Consider the following 20,507-nt stretch of genomic DNA (forward strand, 5'->3'; position numbering starts at 1 on the left):
CTTGGAAGGTTAGTTTGATGGTCCTACTGCTACCTGAGTCATGTTCAATTTTTTGCACAACACAGTTTTAACAATCTTGTGCTTCAGATGTTCCTGCTGCAGCGCTTACCTTCAGAAGAGAAGTTGGAATTCAAGTTAACGCCCTTGATACTGCGAGACATCAACCACTCAGCATAGCGCATGAAAAACACAAAAAGACCTAGGTGTAATCACCGGTCTTCCATGCTACCAGCTATTTTATAATATTTGTGATGTGTACACTGACAGCCATATGCTTATGCAGGCAAAAAGTTTTTGCCTATGCAACGAAGATGCAGTGCTAATGACTGTGACGAAGCTCCACCACAACGTGCCATATTTACTAATTGGGGTACTTTTTTGCATTGATCGCACTACAGCAGCAGATGTATTCAAAGCAGCAATTGCAAGACTAGCAGAAATACTGCAAACCGCAGTAGTCTGGACAAGCGAAGAGGCGGTTGTCGACAACCTCACCGTCCATTTTAAGGAATACCCAAATATATGTGCGTGAAGTTTTGGACTGCACGAAATCCCACTGCAAAGACCAAAGGATCTGGTGTCACAGCTACTCATGTACAGCTGATACAAGGGTACTTATTCAGCTAAGGTTTTAGTCTGTGAAACACCTGGAGGCCATATTAGCTTTCTGAACAAGGCATATGGTGGAAGGGCATCGGATTCCTTTATTACAAAAGAAAGTAAAATTCTTGAGAAGTTTTTGCCTTCTATAGATAGTGTAATGGTTGGCAAGGGCTTTCTGATCGATGAACTTTGCCTTCAAGGCCATGTAACCATGTTTCACCCTCCATTTTAATGCAAAAAAAAACAGCGTACACAGCCTGAAGCTCAACAAAACCAGAGCAATGCAGCTGCCCGCGTTCATGTGAAACGCACCATTCAGCGTATGAAAGCGTTCAAAATTCTGTCGGGAAACCTTGGCACTGAGCTTTTCCCGTACATTGATGATATTTTAACCGTCATTGCAGGAATTGTCAATTTGTCAAAACCGATTTTCAGTGCTGAGATGTTCTTGTATGAGTGAAATAGCTTTGTGACATGCCTAAAAGGGGCATTACATCTCCATCAGTCTCAGGGTGCCACCAGTTCACTTGAATGGCCAGTAATGCAGCAACATGGTATGCATGCACCAAGAACAGAATCAGTGTGTTTTGCAGTGCTTCTCATCCATGCCCAATATGCTTTAGAAGAGCTATAGCTGGGATATAATTTTTCCGGTATGACTTTTTATCGCGAGTTCTTGTCTCTATTTCTTGTATTTCAGTATTCTTTATACGAATAAACTTTACATGTAACTTTGAATATCTGCTTTGATTTGATGTGCATACATTTTCTTTTTTTATTTTTGGTATGCTCAGGTATTTTTTTTCACTCTTTGCTGATTTTTTTAGACATATACATGTACTCAGTAACATGAATTATCGAGACAGTACAAACGAACACTGGAGCAAACTGGGTATACTAAATGTACACGACTTGAAAACCTTGCAGTTGGCTCTTGAGACACATCATTTGCTTTAGAATGACACTACGTTTTATCTCGCTTAACACCAGCCTCAAGAATATCTGCCAGATACATTTCGTCATGAATAACAAGATCAGGACATTTCGCCTACAGGAATAACAGGATCAGGACAAACTATGGTTCACAAACGTTGCACTATCAGATTACAACACCCTTGAACAATAATATAAAGGTATAGAAGAAATAATAAGAAATTACAAATCGGGAAAAACAAAGTACCAAATAAGTCAACTACTTATTTCATAGTTCTTTTTTTCTGTGCATTATGCCTGCTATTTGTGTTCAATGATTTGCATCCTCAACAATGATACGTTTGATTTTATATTCACCTATATGTACTAAGATGTACGTGAACTATTACTTCTTTTATGTAAGTTTTCAGTCGCTTCCGCTGTTGTTTTCAGTGCTTGTGTGCAAACTGTTGTTGTTTAAAGTGGGAGGGCCTCGTCAGGTGTCAATGCCTTTAGTCCCCTCTTTCAGAAGTGTAACATTCTGCACTTGAATAAAACAATTCCGTTCAATACTTATTTTACTGTTTGTTGATTTGTGTTTTCTTACCAGCATTACCTATAACACATTGCTTCTCATGTTTTGTAAAGTTGGCATTATTGCATTAGGTTTCTCTTGTGACTAACAAAAGTTATTCGTCTCACATTTTATAGAACTCTCATTTACATGAAAAAGGCCGCCAGGGGGCTGAGGTGTGTAGTCGCACCTCACATGGGCTTCTGCTCTTTTTGCTATTTTCTGTGCAACCTTGCCTGGACACTGCTCACGTTTAGTGACCTGAGATTCCTCACGTTGCAAGGCATCGTTTGACACCAGACTCATTGCAGTGAGTGTACTTTTTTACTAGATATTGAACTCTAAACATATTGTGCCTGCTCGCTGGGACGCGCCAAGGAATTCAGAGGACGCGCTGCACGCGAACGCCGCTCTGGCGACGGGCCTGCGAAACGAGCTGTACGCCAGCGTCTCGTAGGTGCACGAGCACGCTGCTCGCACAACACAGAGACGCAGTGTCTGAGGTAAAGAGCTCTCATGGAAACGCAGACGTCTAACCCACGTCAAGAAAACCCGAGTACGATGCAAGTGGACAACACGGAGGGTAACTCAAGAACGGCATCACAATGGAAGTTTGATAAAAATAGTGGAAAAACGACAGGCAAAGCCCACATTGAGTGGCTTCAAGCTGGCCGTAAAGGCAGGTCAGCCAAAGAAGAAAAGTCAGCCGAAGAACGAGCTACGCAACCTGTGAAGCCAGACGCCGAATCTCAAACACAACGTCAACGCAGCACTAGGATGCGGCCATTCACTACTGATGACTTCAAAATTGTATTCCGCCCGCAACCAGGACTAGATCTTTCAAAACGATCACTCATCAAGTTTACACATGCCATCGGAAGATCCAGTGGCTTGGCCCAGCAGGACTTCTATGACCATGTGCGAGCACAGGTGCAAAAAGTAGAGAGTGTGATCATCGCAAGCACAGCAAGTACTGAACGAGCTTCCAAACTGCAAAGTATAAATGCTATACAGCTCGGTGGAGTAATATATCAAGTGAATCCGCACGTTCGACACCCCTATGATGTGTGCCGCGGAGTGATCTACGGCCTCGAACCAGGAACAAGCCCCACAGAGATTGTTGCAGGACTTCGCGTAGACCCAAGATACCACGTCCTTGGCACGCGCATGCTGGGATCTTCCACAGCTGCAGTTATCACTTTCGACGGGCAGCGCGTTCCTTTTTACGTGACGTACCTCAGTGGAGACTACCGATGCAAGCCATAGCGGAAATCCATTCAATATTGCCGAACCTGTGGTGCCCTAGGTCACCGACAAGACATTTGCCCTCTGTCGAAAGCGAACTTCTGCTACAAATGTGGCCTCGACAAGGACACAGAACCACATGACTGCCAACCGATGTGCAAGACATGCAGAGAAGACCCTGAGACTGCTGGAAAGGAATGCAAGAAGAAACTCCGCAGCAACTCCCCTCCTTATCAAGTAAGACGCCACCAGCTCAATAACGCCCGCGCCCGTGAGAATCACTGGAGTGCTTGCACCAATGATTTACCCGGGTCAGTTATCACACCAGAAATTTCACGGGCCCCCTCTTTTCCTCCCCAAAATTTGACCGAAGTTGCTCTCGCTCTAAGAAAAAAGGTCGTTCTGGATCCCGCACGCCATCACGGTCTCGTTCCGTTAAAGGAATCAGTTACGCCGCCGCGGTGACCGGTAGTGACTGGCCCAGTTCTCTATATACTACAAGTGCCTCGACCATCTCGCCTGCTCAGACAGCGACCATCCGGGCTCTAGAAAATGAAGTCCAAGATCTACAACGGAGGATACAACAACGCCCACCAGCCAAGTGTAGCACACTAGAACTTGACGACAGCATACTAAAACAGACGGAAACCAGAATAATGAAACGGGTAGAAGAAAGGCTGCAAGCACACGAAGCGAAGATGCTCGACCTCGTCGAACGACGCCTTGAAGCTTTCAAGAAAGCCCTCACTGCGAACCTCCTCGCATCCATACACACAACCATAGAGAAAGTGGTAACTAAAATTATGGAAAAGGTAGACCCACTGACCCGTACTGTAAGCACGCTCGACGCCAAGCTTGATGGCTTTATGGCACAACAGCATAACTTCATAACATATGCATACAAAAATTTCGTTACCCATGAGCAGCTGGTAGAGCAATCAGGGACCAAGCGGAAAGAGCGAAAAGCTTTAGGGGATGAAACTGCAGCGGAAATTCGATCTACAGCACCAAACGACCGGCACCAGGCGGGAATCAACTGCCAGAATGGCTGCTCCCACACATAGACAATCTGAGCCACTCCCCACTCTTCGAATTTGGCACTGGAATTGCAGATCCTACAGACCTCGTTCTGCAAACTTGCAAGAATATGTTAAAACAAATAATCCAGATATCATCGCGTTGCAGGAAACCCACACAGAAAAAATCAAGCTCCCTGGCTACAGCACTCTCACATGCACACCCCGCACCGCAATTCTAGTCAAGAAGACTCTAACCGCACTGGCTCATGAAATTGAAGACATTGGCATCGAACACACCATCGTGGAGATAATCCCCACTCGGAAGACTCAACAAAGCTTATACCTGGCCAACATTTACAGTCCACCGCGGGAGCAGTTACACCAATACGACCACTTCGTCAACGAGCTCCGTCAAATGGTTAACGGCAACCGACTCGTCAAGGTTGGGGACTTCAATGCTCCACACGTGGCCTGGGGCTATCACAGCACCACCAAGAAGGGGGCACGTGTTCACGACGCTGCGCAGCAACACGGTCTGACGCTGTGGAATGACTTGCTCCATCCAACCCGAGTTGGCAACAGCGTCTCGAGGGATACTAATTCTGATCTCACATTCACTAGAGACGTGCACAATGCAACGTGGACAAGGCTACCAGACACTCTAGGGAAAGACCATCACATAATTCAAATAGAGGTCGAACAGGCTCACCGCTCGCTCAAGACAGGAAAAGCTCGGCTCACGGACTGGACCGCCTACAGGAATGAGCTTGATGACGATTCGACTATCGAAGACATTGATTGATTGATTGATGATTGATATGTGGGGTTTAACGTCCCAAAACCACTATATGATTATGAGAGACGCCGTAGTGGAGGGCTCCGGAAATTTAGACCACCTGGGTTCTTTAACGTGCACCCAAATCTGAGTACACGGGCCTACAACATTTCCGCCTCCATCGGAAATGCAGCCGCCGCAGCCGGGATTCGAACCCGCACCCTGCGGGTCAGCAGCCGAGTACCTTAGCCACTAGACCGCCGCGGCGGGGCGACTATCGAAGACATTGAAGCCTGGTTAAACAGTATTGTAAGTGTTGCTGACGGACATACCAAAACAATACACTTGAACAAGGACAATCCGGCAGTCGATAATCATCTCCTTCACCTATGGGAAGCTCGAAGATCGCTTATTAAACGATGGCAACGGCAAAAGCTCAACCGCAAGCTGAAGCGCCGCATCGCCGTACTCACTAGACAGGCACAGGAGTACGCCGAAAACCTTGCAAGCCAGAACTGGCGGTCCTTCTGCGACAAACTTCAAGGGACATTGAGCACAAAGAAGACTTGGCGCATTCTTCAAGCCCTGATTGACGACACCTACACCAAAACTATCCAAAGAAATACAATTAAGCGGCTCATACACTACTATGAGGGCACAGAGCACCAATTACTCCAAGAACTTCAAGCAAAACTTTGTGGCTCGGTTAACCAGCAAGCTACCTCCATCAACAATTCGACGCCCAGGGAGTACCGAGGAGCACTGAACGAAGCACTAGACCAGCCTTTCATGCTGGCGGAGCTACACGCGGCCCTTGCTAAGCTTACGCGCAACACAAGCCCGGGAAAAGACGGAGTCACCAATAAGCACCTACGACAGCTACCGCCCCGGGCGTTTACGGCGCTCCTTCCGCACTATAACGACTGCTGGAGGAAGGGCGAGCTACCACAAGCCTGGAAGCACTCAGAGGTGACCATGGTACTCAAGCCAAACAAGCCAATCTCGATTGCGAATCTTCGTCCCATTTCCCTTACATCTTGCGCTGGGAAACTTTTTGAGCACATGGTAAACGAGCGGCTCACCACACATCTCGAAGACAATGGTCACTATCCGAACACCATGTTCGGCTTCCGCCAAATGCTCAGCACACAAGACGTTCTCTTGCAGATAAAGGAAGATATTCTTCTCTGCTTGAGCAAGCACAGTAAGTCATCTGTTCTAGCTTTGGACGTAAAGGGCGCATTTGACAATGTGAGCCACGAAGCCATTCTGCGTAGCCAAGAAGATGTCGGCTGCGGTGCCAAGACATACGCCTATATGCTGGCTTTCCTCACCAACCGCACTGCCACTGTAGGGATCGCCAATATCAGGAGCGAGCTTTTTCAACTCCCTAACAAAGGCACGCAGCAGGGCTCAGTGATATCACCAGTGCTTTTCAACTTGGCCCTCTTAAAGCTCCCACGTCTCTTGGACGCTGTCCCTGGGATACATCACGCGTTATACGCCGATGATATCACTACGTGGACAAGAGGTTCAAGCACGGGTGAACAGGAGGACCGACTTCAAGAGGCGATTAACATCACTGAAGGATATCTCAAGACCTGCGACCTCCAATGTGCTCTGGAAAAGTCGGAACTGTTAGTACTTGCGGCACGCACCCGGGGTAGACCACCAAGCCACGACACTCCTAACCCACAAGTCTTTCTACAGGGAGTGCAAATACCACAAGTTGACACGCTTTGAGTCCTTGGACTACACATACATAAAGATGGGTCTGGCTCCGCTGCCCTACCCCGGCTGCAGAACTCTGTGACACAGCTTACCCACCTAATCCGAAGGGTGGCTACTCACCGCAGTGGCTTCAAAGAGCACGACACCCTAAAAATGGTACAAGCTCTCCTTACAGCCGCATAACGTACGGAACACCCTACCTCAACCTGAAGACAGTGGAGAAAAAAAACTTAATCTGCTGATACGAAAGGCAACAAAGCTTGCCCTAGGACTGCCGCCAGCCGCCTCCACTGACCGACTGCTTCGCATGGGAGTTTATAATACGTGGGAAGAACTCACCAAAGCACACCTCATCAACCAGGTCGAAAGACTCAAGCTGTCACTCACAGGGCAAGCCATGCTTCAACGCACAGGATACCAGACCACTCTAGAACCCAACGAAGATCGCAAAGGCAAAATACCATCACAGCTGCGAGAAAGCCTTGAAATACAGCAGATCCCTCGGAACATGCATCCTCAACATCACCGAGAAAGGCGGCTCGCCAAGGTTAACACGATCCGGAAAAAACATGGCAATGACCCGCAGGCACGATACGTGGACGCAGCCAAATATCCGAGACGTAATGCCTTCGCGATTACCGTCGGAGATCAAGGGCGCGGTACTGGCATCGGCGACTATCCTCGCCAAACGTGCGGAAACAGCTGAAGAGGCTGCTATAGCACTCGCCACCCAGACGAGTGAGGATTCCATCGTGGTCTTTACCGACTCACAAACAGCGGTACGGAACTACCTGAAAGGCAGGGTCTCCACGGTGGCAATTAGGCTACTAAAGCGCAGGGACAATCCTTCTCCCTACACATGCATCGTGTGGATTCCGGGTCATGAAGGTCTCGAGGGAAATGAAGCGGCACACACCGCAGCCCGCGAATGCGTCAACCGGGCATTCCCATACAAGATCCGAGGCACCTCCCACTCAACAACAGAATCAGAGACAAGAGAAGCCATACAACTAATGTACCATGCATTACTGCAACATTATCGGCTCGAACGCAGGTTATAGCCCCCGCCACATCCAAAACTCACAAGAGACGAAGAGACTGACTATAGGCGTCTTCAAAGCAACACGTTCACACACGGCGTACTATTGCACCATATGAGGCCAACGTTGCACAGCTACATCTGCCCTCACTGCAATGTGGCAGACACTCTGGCGCATCTCCTACTGCAGTGCAAAGTAAGCGTCCCAAGACTACGAGCAGCAGCACCAGATGCGGACCAAGACCTCCTCAGTGAAGCGTGGGAGGCTGCGATTTCCCAGCCGGACCTGGTCGACAGCGTCAACTCCTCGCTCCAGCTCGGCGGGCTGTCCAAGCCAGAGGGTTTCTGGAATAAGGGACCCTCCCACCTTCACTCACAAGCTTCTTTCAATAAATGTTTTCTCTCTCACTCATTTACATGGCTATATTGCATTTGTTTTCTAATATTATTAGTTTTCGGGGTTCGCCATGCGCAAGCCTTATCACCAGGAGGCACGTTGTAGTGGAGGGCTCTGAATATTTTGACTTCCCGGGGTTCTTTATTGTGCACTGACATCCACAAGTTTTATCCGCGAATCGCTGAGAGTTCAGCCATGGGAAAGCCCCGAACGCGAGGCCTAGCTGCCAGACCAGCCAACACTGCTGTGCCTTATAGATTGCGTCATCACATTGGTGAGGCTGTTTCAGACAATAATGACAGTAGTTGTTCACAAGGTTCGCCAGAGAATATGCCGTCTTGGTCTGCTCATGCATCAGGAAGTGAAGACGCGGACAGTCATCCCGTTTTTCTGGGTGAGATTGACGGCTATGTGATTGAACAATATCTAGAGCCACCGCCGGGCAACATGTTGGTTCTCAGTGCTCGTGAGGTGCTCAACGAACCTCTTGTCGTGGGCTCACGTTCGCCCCTCTCTTCATCACCTACTGCCACCCCAAACACCACTGTCCCAGGCACAGTCCCGACCACGTCAAAGGGTCTGACAGCAGCTGTGAACGCGATGCAAGTCCCACACAGTTCGCAGTTTCCATCGGTTCCTGCCACGACCTCACGCAAGTGTTTGCGCCGAACACGAGGCCTAGCTGCCAGACCACCCAATAAGGCCAACAATGATGTGCCTTATAGATTGAGTCATCGCATTCGTGAGACTGTTTCAGACAATAATGACAGCAGTTGTTCACAAGCTTTGCCAGAGAATATGCCGTCTTGGTTCGTTCGTGCATCAGACAGTGAAGGCGCGGACAGTCATCGCGTTTTTCTGGGTGAGATCGACGGTTATGTGATTGAACAGTATTGGAAGCCACCGCCGAGCAACATGTTGGTAGTCAGTGCTCGCGAGGTGCTCAACGAAGCTCTTGTCGTGGGCTCGCGTTCGCCCCTCCCTTCATCACCTACTGCCACCCCAGAAACCACTGTCGCAGGCACAGTCCCGACCACGTAAAAGGGCCTGACAGCAGCTGCGAACGCGATGCAAGTCTCAAACACTTCGCAGTTTTCATCAGTTCCTGCCACGACCCCACGCAAGTGTTAGCCGCTGCAGACCAGTGCCGCGAACGCAGTGCCTACGATTTCCCAGGTCGTGACTGCGGCGGTGACAACTTGCCAGGCTCCAATTCACGACTGCCGTGAAATAAGCAGCATTGAGCCGACTGATGGCCAGCCCACAGATTCACTTCAAGTATGACCACCGATATTAGAAGCCGGAAAAAATCCAACAACTGAAGAGTGGAAGAGGTGGCAAACATTATAAGGAAGATCACAGGCCGCGCTGACATCACCGAAAAATTTCGCACGCACGAGATTCACGGGGAGGCAATGCTCCTGCTTCGAGAGGATCACCTTAACCCTCTGATGGAGATCAAGCTCGGGCCAGTACTCAGCATCTGTTCCGCTATTGAATCCCTGCGAGAACAATTAGCTGTAGTGAAGTCCACTTGAAGCTTAAATGTTGGTCACATTATGGCAATAGTGTCATACATAGATCCAGTCGTATGAATCGGTAGCGAAGTCCACTTGATACTTAAATAGTGGTCACATTGTGACAATAGTGTTATACATAGATCCAGTCGTATAATTGCTTACATCAATTTTGGCTATTCTGGCTTTGAAAAATGAATAAATAAGTACTTTTATGTTTGAAGCATTGTGTAAACATTGTCTGTCACTGCGCCACATGGCAACCACACCATTATTGTTTCCCCAATAATCAGAAAGTATATCTAAAAAAGACAGCCCTATTAAAAAAAAGTCCACCATATGGTAGAAATGGTGGATTTCACCATTATATGGATTATTATGCTGAAAATATAGTGGCGTATAGTGGTTCCTGAAGCGCGAAACTGCGTCAGAACCACTAAGGAAAAAAATTTATAGAAAGCGATGTAGAAAGCGTCTGTTAAAAAAAAGACGAGCACGGGGTTTGAACGTGCAACCTTCCATTCCAAAACTGGACACACTAACCACTACGCCATGCCGATTTATTTTTTTTAATTACCGACATATGAAAAGTTTTCTGTTAAATGACTAGTCATTATACAACTGATTGTTTAACTTCACAGTTTCGTTTGTCGCGTACTCGAGATAGAAGAGATCTGCACCTGGAACTAAAATTTGCAAACTTACTAAACACAAAAAAAACTGCCGCTTGTAACGATTGCCACTGCGATAATGGCAACAGAGCTATGTTCTTGTTACAATTCACAGCCGCAAGAAAAAAAAGTCGACAGAGGCCCAGGTGCAGCTTACAAGCGGTTACTGTCAAGTTTAAGATCCGTTTCTCGCTCGTTCCAAAAAGTGACATTTGGTTAGGTTTTATGACACCTCTAGGCTCATTCGATATATACGCTCACACAATTAATTGAGTGTTGTGCTGTTTTATGCACAACGTACAGCACAGTCGTGCCAGCGCATTGCTGTAGCTCCATCGAATTAGTAACAACTACATAACGGCTTGACCAAAACAAATGCAGTGCGAGGCAACATTATGCTGTAATATTGGTTCAGTAAGCATATGAATTGAGAAGTCTGTGTTCTCCCATAAAAACCGAGAAGTGCCGGCGAGTGCGGTCGGCGGCTGTCCGTGAGGGGAGGCGTAAGTTTGCTAGTGCTGGAACAGCGTCACATCGATGTTCGTCGCTTCTTGCGCGGATACCGTACACAATAAAAATACTACATTTAGGTTGAATGATGCCACGACTATGCTTTACTGTCATTCTTACCCATTGAAATTGTGTATTCCGAAACTCGGAAGCGGCGATAACACTTGCCTGACCTTTGGTGGAAATCATGGTGGTAGTATAGAAGGGTGAAAGTCAAACTCGCTGGAGCCCGTCTAGACGCATGACGAAGATAAACGTTTATGTGTTTTAGCATCGCACGCACTTTGTTAACTTAAATGTACGGCTCAAGTAATTGAGTGTGCAAGAATTGCCCGAGTTGCGTTTCTAGCATGGCGAAATTAAGTGACCACTGTATTCTCGTCTATTGTTCCTCGAACTTTGCGTGGCGATGTAACACATCACGCGGAGAGTTAGAGAGCGGCCGTACTTTGTCATAAAATCTCGTTATCAAAAGTTTGTTTAGATGTCTCGACGCATTGTGGCACTTTGATCGCTTGCTACTATGCAAAACTGTCGTGCGAAGAGCGTCATAGCCGTAGTTGCGTACGCTTCAGAGCAGCCTGTCGTGGGTAAACCAAAAGTTGCGAATAAAGAAGGTAGCGGAAAGCGTTTGTGGCTTCCTTATGTCACATAAGACAATAATAAAGTTGGCATGTTGTCATCGACTAGCTCCTAAATTGCTATTCGCATGGGTATGCACGAGATAGTTTTCATTCAAGCAACAATGACGTTTTTTTCTACTGTGTGCTAGGAGGAGGCAGTGTGTTCATTGCCCTATTTCTGCACTGCGTCGTCATGGCCCTCCCCGCTACAGTGCACTAGAAGGGGGCAGTGGAATGAACGAGGCGGCGGCGCCGTATATAGACTGAATCTCCGGTGGGTAGAATTTCGCGCCGATGCGTTGCACAGACAACACTGCGTCTCCCTGCACTTTCGAGCGTCCAGTGCAAACGGACGTGTTTTTCTGAGCTCTTGCGTCGGCGAGAGGCGCTGTGGCGTTTCTGTCGTCTTCGAATGATTCCTGTCAGAGTATTGCTTAAAGCCTCCGGCATTGTGCCCACTTTTGACCTGGTAGGCCCATTTTTCGCCTTTTTAAAAGACTCTTCTTCGGCAGGGCATTCGCCCGTGCCGATGGAACGGCATCGTGCCAGAGGTTATGGTGGTGGACGGGGAAGTTATTTCCCAAGAAGACGCTTACGCGCCTGGGTGGCAGCGTGCATGCTTTTGGCAAAAATAAGCGTTCTTCCCGACAACAAGCGTCTGCTTCTTCTCAAAGTGAAGGAACGACTGGCCATCGCACGGCCACTGTGCATGGCATCGTTTGGCGTCTCACAGCCGCATCGAGGCTTCCCCGAATGCCAAGGAGCATATCTGAGGCACAATCCGACCGAAAAAAGGCTTGGATCTGGATCTCAAAAAGATTCGTCTGATACGTCTAGCCCAAGCCCTGGAGATGGCAGCAAAACTCTCACCGGAATAAACACTGAAGGATATCGTCTGCCCGAACATAACTCAGAATATCGTTGTGGTCATACCCCAATAAGCGTTGTTCCCGACAACAAGCGTCTACTTCTTCTCAAAGTGAAGGAACGACTGGCCATCGCACGGGCACTGCGCGTGGCGTCGTTTGGCGTCTTGCAGCCGTATCGAGGCTTCCCCGATTGCCAAGGAGCCATATTTTAGGCATAATCCGACCGAAAAGAGGCTTGGATCTCGATCTCAAGAAGGTTAGCCTGATTCGTCTAGCCCAAGCCCTGGAGACGGCAGCAAAACTGTCACCGTAATAAACACTGGAGGATATCGTCTGCCCGAACATAACTCAGAATATCGTTGTGGTCATACCCCAGCGTCGCGCAATGTGGGTGCCTACGAGGCGCTGCGACTCATCTCCCTTGGCTCGACTGAGTATCACGTTTCGGTCTACACGGCCGCTTCTGACAATACCTGGAAAAGTGTCATCCAAGGCGTCGACGTGGACATCGATGAACGCCAGTTGGCGGTGATGATCGTCAACCAGCGCAACCCTAAAGCCATGGAGGTGCATCGCATCAAGGAAACGACTACCGTCGTCGTTCTCTTCAGTGGTCTCACGGTACCCAACTATGTTATGTGTGTTACGATCATGCTACGGTGTACTTTGTACAGGAAACAGACAGACGTTTGTTATGAATGTTGAGCTCTCGGCCATCGTGCCGATGTCTGCCCGACACCGACAAAGAAAGTGTGCCGCGGGTGTGCTGTCAACAATCCCACGAACGATCACCAATGCCAGCCGAAATGTGCCTTGTGTGGGGGGAGGCATCCAACGGGCGACAAGTCCTGCCAGCATCGATTCAAAGTCCCCTACTTGGTAAGATGACGAAGACGGCGTAGAAAGACCGCCAAGAAATGCAGGCAGCACCAAGAGGGTCTGACGTCACGGAATTCGAGCGTGGCACCAACCTCGAGGATGCGCTCTCTCTCGCTAACTGTTGAGAATAGTCGCAGCCGCTCAAGAGGATGCTCTCGTTTCAAGAGGCGCGCCCACTCCAAGGGGCACTCCCACTCCAAGGGACGCTCCCACTCTAGGCTACGCTTTCTAAAGGCTCCCAAACCCTGGGCGGATCGTGCCAAGCCAAGCCCGGCGCAGCAGCCAGCACAGGTAACGCACGCGGCGCTGCCCGAGCAACAAGACCCTATGATTGCATTCTTACTTCAAGAGAATGCTAGCTTAAAAGCGCAGCTTCAGCAAATGAGGGTCGAGATTGAAGCTCTCAAAAATACAGCACACGCCTTGGTGCGGTCTTCGTCAGTGGAGCCGTGGCCGGCTAAGAGAAAGATGGGTACGGATGGAGAGGTAGCGGCACCTTCCGACTTGGACGTCTTCAGAGCAATCAAAGATTTACAAAAGGCGGTAGCACGGCAGGCGGAATGCTTTGACCTCGTAGCATGTAAAGTTGCCATGATCGAAAGCAGACTTGCTCCAGGCGGGAACTCTTTTGTCCTGGTGACGCCTGCTTCACTTGTGCCCGCTGCGCGCCCCAATATGCCACTGGATCAGGCTCCCGTCGGTATGGACGTGCCGTTAAGTCGGCAAATCAGTAGCACCAGCCATGGCTCCCAACGCAGCAGAGTTTGTCATTTGGCAGTGGAACTGTGCAAGGTTCAGGAAGCGTAAGACCTCCCTCTAGCAGTACATTGCTTCATTGGCGGTTAAGCCGCATGTGCTTGCTTTACAAGAAACCATTGATGCGGCGGTTGCCTTACCTGGCTATCGATCTATATCGTTTAGGGGTGAGGGTCAACGTGGTTTGGCTGTGTTGGTTTCAAACAAATGTGCATTTTCAGAGCATACGCTTTCACTCGGCAACTCTACTTTGGAGGCTCATCTGGCTGAAATTATTCCGAATAGTTGGCTTAAGTGCAGCATATAGGTACTGAATACCTGCAGCGATGGCGTAGTGGTTAGAGCATCCGCCTCGCACGCAAAAGGTCCGTGGTTAAAATCCCGGTGCCGCACAGTTCCCAACCGGATCAAAAAAAAAGATCCGCGTGGTGATGGAACTTTATTACGAGGCCTGGGGTGCGGCCTCATTGGTAACCACCGCCAGGAACGCACTCCGTCACCAGAGAATTGGCCATCCTGGTGCAGTATCTGGCCACTACCTCCCACATGCATACGTCAAATAACTCATGGCCCTCAGTCCTCAGCAGCTGCGAAGCAACTGACCACGGCGGGGGTCAGATATGCAACGCAGCAGAGGGTGCTAAGAATCTATGGATCCGGACAGGCCGCCCATGGAACCTGAACTTGGCAACGTTTAACGCTAGAACCTTATTTAGTGAGGGAAGTCTAGCTGTACTATTTGATGAGCTAGAGGGCGTTAAATGGGATATAATAGGGCTCAATGAGGTTAGGAGGACAGATGAGGCCTATACGGTACTACAGAATGGACACGTCCTTTGCTATCGGGGCTTGGCTGACAGAAGAGAGCTGGGAGTGGGGTTTCTAATTCACAGAAACATAGCTGGCACCATAGAGGAATACTATAGCATTAATGAAAGGGTGATAGGTATCGTAATTAAACTAAATAAGAGATAGAAGATGAAAGTGATACAGGCTTACGCGCCTACATCCAGCCATGATGACGCTTCAGTTGAAAGCTTCTATGAAGACGTGGAATCGGCAATGAGTAAGGTAGAAACACAGTATACAATACTCATGGGAGACTTTAATGCAAAGGTAGGGAAGACGCAGACTGGAGACCAGGCCCCGCAGGGGCGCCTGCGCAAGTAGGCGTTTGGTGTGTAGCGACACCACGGACTTGAGCTAACGGGGGAGTTTCTACTCCCTTCCACGCCTAGCCGTGCGTGGCTTTGCCTTCTCCGGGGAAAAGGGGATCCTGGGGGTTGAGACAACGCTGGGTGATTGGACCTTTAAGGCCCCCCGGCAGAGGCAACACACCCCTTTGGCCCCGGCTTCACCTAGACGGCACCCCTGGGCAGACCCACCCAGGGAAAATCGGCAGTCGCCTTTTCCTATCTCTTTCTGCCTACATCTTCGTCTTTATCTCTCACTATTTATCTATCCTGTCTTCTACTCTCTTCTGCCTACTTCCAAACTTCCTGGCGGCTAGGGTTAACCCTGTGCAAATAGCCTACCATGGTCTAGGCGCATTGGGTTATAGTAGCGTTGTACGGCTGGCGTCTGCAGGTTTTAGCACCCGCAAACTTGTAGCGTCCCCTCGTTGGGCTCCGTGGTGGGTGACCGCCAACGCTTCTGAAAATTAAACTGGCATGCATAGAGCATTTCCCCTATTAAGTGATCGTACCGCCTTAAAGCGCGTACGCACCGAAGACTTGGGATTTTTCAACCGATCAAGTGAAAACTTCCCCCATTTTTATGTTACACATAGTGAGATAAGCAGCAAGCAAGCCAGAACTGTATCCCCCTTTGTAGTAGCCACATGTCTCAAGGAAACTCTTGGGGCCGGGTACAAAATTACCAAATGGCCAGTGGAGACCTCCTCGTTGAAGTTCGAGAAAAAGAACAGTTTGAAAAGCTACAGAATCTTTCAACCCTTGGTGGCACTCTCATTACTGTAACGCCACACAGATCTATGAACACTACCCGTGGAGTAGTATCTGATGCTGATTTGCTCGGCTTGACTGAAGAGGAACTTCTGGAGGGGTGGAAGAGTCAGAATGTGACCAATGTACAAAGGATTACCATTAGAAGAGACAACAAGGTAACACCAACAAAACACCTAATACTCACGTTCGCTTCCAGTAATCTGCCAGAAAGTATTCAAACAGAGTAAGACGTCGATCAGACCATACATACCTAACCCACGTCGTTGCTTTAAATGCCAGAAGTATGGCCACGGCTCACAAAGCGGTCGTGGTTACCAAACTTGTGCGCAATGTGGAGTGTCAGGCCACAATTCTGACAATTGCGAAGAACCATCACACTGTGTGAACTGTGGCGGAAATCATGCCGCATACTCACGGTCTTGCTCATTTTGGAAAAAAGAAAAAGAAATCATCACATTGAAAATTAAAAAAAATATCACATTCAAGGAAGCAAGACGAAGAGTGTCGCCATTTTATGGCGCTACATATGCTGATGCGGCGCGTCAGGGGGCAACGCCGCAGCAGCCCTCGCCACTCCTTTGGCCAGCGCAGAGCAAGCCGTCGGCTGTGGCGCCTGCCCCCAAGGCGGCAGTAGTTCAGTCTACTCCACCTCCTCGCAAATTGAGGCCGGAGACTCCAGGGTCCTCTGGTCTCAAGGCCTCCCCTCACCAGGCGAGGCCTAAAATCCGAACCACCAGCTCGCATGTGCAGGCACCCAGTGCCTTTGAGGAGGCAATGGACACAACAGTACCTTTGGTACTAAAACTGCGGCGCGGCTCCTTGGAGCGCGCCAAGAAAAACAAAAAACCAATAACGGGGCAGGACGATCGTTCTGCCACCTGAATTACCGAGCTAACTCCAACACAGGATACTTTTTGTACACACAGCAGCATCTCTCTTGTTTAAATATGCAGACAGAAATATTACAGTGGAACATCCGGGGCCTTCAAAACCTCGATGACTTACAAAAACTCCTCCATGAACACAATCTAAAAGTGCTGTGTTGACAAGATACACACTTAAAACGAACTAACACCAACTTTTTACGTAACTACGTAATCTTCCGAAAGGATAGAGATGATGCCATGCCACCATCCGATGGTGTAGCGGTTATAGTAAGTCAAGGTATAGCATGCACACAATTACCCCTTCAAACTTCCCTCGAGGCGGTGGCTGTCCGAGCAGTTATTCTAAACAAACTTGTCACTGTCTGCTCTTTGTACATACCTCCGCATTACTGTCTTGAAAAACTTCAATTCCAGTCTTTAATAGACGAACTACCTCATCCTTATCTGGTCCTTGGGGACCTGAACCCACATAATGGTCAGTTGGGTGACTCTCGCTGTGATGCACGAGGTCAACTTATTCAACAATTCCTCATTTTATCGGGTGCTTGTCTGTTGAATAGGAAAGAGGCAACAAACTATAACCTTGCCAACAAAACTTACTCTTCCATAGACCTCAGTATCGCATCTCCTTCACTTGTATCATTACTTCAGTGGAAAGTCATAAATAATCAATACGGAAGTGACCATTTCCCTTTAGTTTTGAGTACACCAATAATAAATGATTGTCCTCCACATGTTCCCAAATGGCTGGTGAAAACGAAGCCGACTGGGAACAATTTCAAAAGATTGCTCACTTAAGTTGGACTGACATATGCCGATTAGGTATAGATGAAGCTGTGCAGTACTTCACGGCTTTTCGTACTGACGCAGCAGCCAAGTGCATTCCATAAACATCTGGACTGCCCGGCAAACGACACGTCCCGTGGTGGAACACTGAGTGTCAGAATGCGCGAAAGGAACAGAACAGGGCATGGAGGTTGCTGCAGAACTCGCCGACAGCGGAAAACCCTGAGAGCTTTTAGAAAATAAAATCTCAAGGCAGGAGAATGCATCGGCAGGCCAGAAGAGAAAGCTGGAGCAAGTTTTTATCAGGGATAAATTCATATACACAAGAGGCTAAAGTCTGGAACATGGTTCGTAGGGTAGTAGGAAAACAAGTACACTCACTCTCACTCGTAAACACACAGGGTGACAGCCTGAAAGATCAGGCGAACTTCTTCGGTGCACACTACAAGTAAGTGTCTAGCTCGTCACACTATACTGAAGCTTTCCAAAGATATCAAGCAAAGATAGAAAAGCAGAAACTAGAATACAAGTGTACAAATCACGAGGCATACAACACACCTTTCAACTTAGCTGAGCTACAAGCATCACTAAACTCTTGCAGTAATTCTGCCCCAGGCTACGACCGTGTCACGTATGAAATGTTGCAAAACCTGCCGCTCAAAACGCGGAAAACTTCTCTCTCTCTTTACAATGCTATCTGGCTTTCTGGCACCATCCCTGCTTCCTCGAAAGAGGCTATTGTTATCCCTATTTTGAAAGAGGGCAAGGACCCTTCCTCAATTTCAAGTTATAGGCCCATTGCACTAACCAGCTGCCTTTGTAAACTTTTTGAAAAAATGATAAACCGGCGACTTTTATACTTCCTTGAAACACACAATATGCTTGACCAATACCAATGTGGGTTTCGAGAGGGTAGATCCACCACCGACCATCTGGTGCGTATCGAGGCACATATCCGAGACGCTTTCGTCTATAAACAATACTTCCTCTCTGTGTTTCTTGATATCGAGAAGGCTTACGACACAACATGGCGCTTTGGCATATTAAGTAACTTGTTTCACGTGGGTGTGCGCAGTAGAATGCCTTCCGTAATCAAGAGTTAAAGTCCAATCGGAAATTCCGTGTCCGTGTGGGCAGTATTCTCTCCCAAACGTTTGTGCAAGAAACGGGAGTACCGCAAGGTGGTGTACTTAGTTGTTCACTTTTTATTATCAAAATGAATTCCTTGCACCTGTCCGTCCCCCGCAACATGTTTTATTCCACATATGTCGATGACGTCCAGCTTGGCTTTAAGTCATGCAACCTAGCAATGCGGGAGCGGCAGGTTCAGTTACGTTTCAACAAGGTCTCCAAATGGGAAGAGGAAAACGGATTCCGGCTGAACCCAGAAAAAAGCAACTGTGTCTAGTTCTCCCGAAAGAGAGGCGTGAACTAAGAACCTGACATTGAACTGAACGGTCAACACCTGTTTGTCTATGCGGAGCATAAATTCTTTGGCTTAATCTTGGACAACAAGTTGGCCTTCGTACCGCACATCAAGTATTTAAAAACAAAATGTTTAAAAGCCATGAATGTTATAAAAGTGTTGTCACGTACTACGTGGGGTAGTGACAGGCAATGTCTCATGAACCTGTATAGAAGCCTCATTCGCACCCGCTTAAATTATGGGGTCGTTGTGGGGCCTTAAATTATGGGGCCGCCATTCTACGAGTGCTTTTCGCACCAGCCCCATAGAAAGCCTTTACGTTGAGTCAAATGAGTGGTCGCTTCATCTGCAGAGAACTTACATGTCCTTTGTATATTTTCTTAAGGTGAAAGCAGACAAGAGGCACCCCTCATACTCTACTATTATTGATTTGTCGAGCTTCATTTTGTTTCAAAACAGGCCTTCAATGAGGCAGCCCTTCTCAGTCCGCCTGAAGGGTCTAGCTGAGGACACTGGAGTGTCACTCGAACACAGTTTAATGGCTCCTGTAGCATACCTTCCACCGTGGCAGTGGCAGACTATAGATTGCTATGTGTCTTTCCTAGAAATTACTAAACATGCGCCTATTGCCCATGTTGGAACATACTTCCTGGAACTTCAACACAAATACACACGTCCTGAGTTCTTTACAGATGCCTCTCAGTCTAACTCCTCTGTGTCCTACGCTGCTGTTGGCCCTTCCTTTTCGGAAGCTGGCCCTCTACATCCAGGCACAAGTATCGTCACAGCGGAAGCTTACGCGATACTTGTGGCAGCTAAACACATCAAAAAATTACAAATACAAAAAGCAGTAAATACAAAAGCTGTAAAATGCAAGGCAGCTGGTTAGTGCAATGGGCCTATAACTTGAAACTGAGGAAGAGTCCTTGCCCTGTTTCAAAATATGGATAACAATAGCCTCTTTCCAGGAAGAAGGGATGGTGCCTGAAAGCCAGATAGCATTGTATAGAAAGAGCAAAGTTTTTTGCGTTTTGAGCGGCAGGTTTTTCGACATTTCATATGTGACACGGTCGTAGCCTGGAGCGGAGTTATTGCAAGAGTTTAGTGATGTTTGTAGCTCAGCTAAGTTGAAAGGTTGGTTGTATTCCTCGTAATTTGTGCACTTGGATTCTAGTTTCTGCTTTTCTATCTTTGCTTTGTGTCTTTGGAAAGCTTCAGTATAGTGTGACGAGCTAGACACCTGCTCGTAGTGTGCACCGAGGAAATTCGCTTGATCTTCCAGGCTATCACCCTGTGTGTTTACGAGTGGGAGTGAGTGTAA

The 20,507-nt window shown here is 48.1% G+C and overlaps 1 pseudogene; it reads left to right on the forward strand.

The window, feature by feature from the left end:
- The first annotated feature begins 271 nt into the window (after positions 1–271).
- Positions 272–1,091, forward strand: LOC142803443 (uncharacterized; annotated as a pseudogene).
- The last annotated feature ends 19,416 nt before the right edge of the window (positions 1,092–20,507 follow it).

The sequence above is a fragment of the Rhipicephalus microplus genome, chromosome 3 (assembly GCF_043290135.1).
Source record: "Rhipicephalus microplus isolate Deutch F79 chromosome 3, USDA_Rmic, whole genome shotgun sequence".
Taxonomy (NCBI): Eukaryota; Metazoa; Arthropoda; class Arachnida; order Ixodida; family Ixodidae; genus Rhipicephalus; species Rhipicephalus microplus.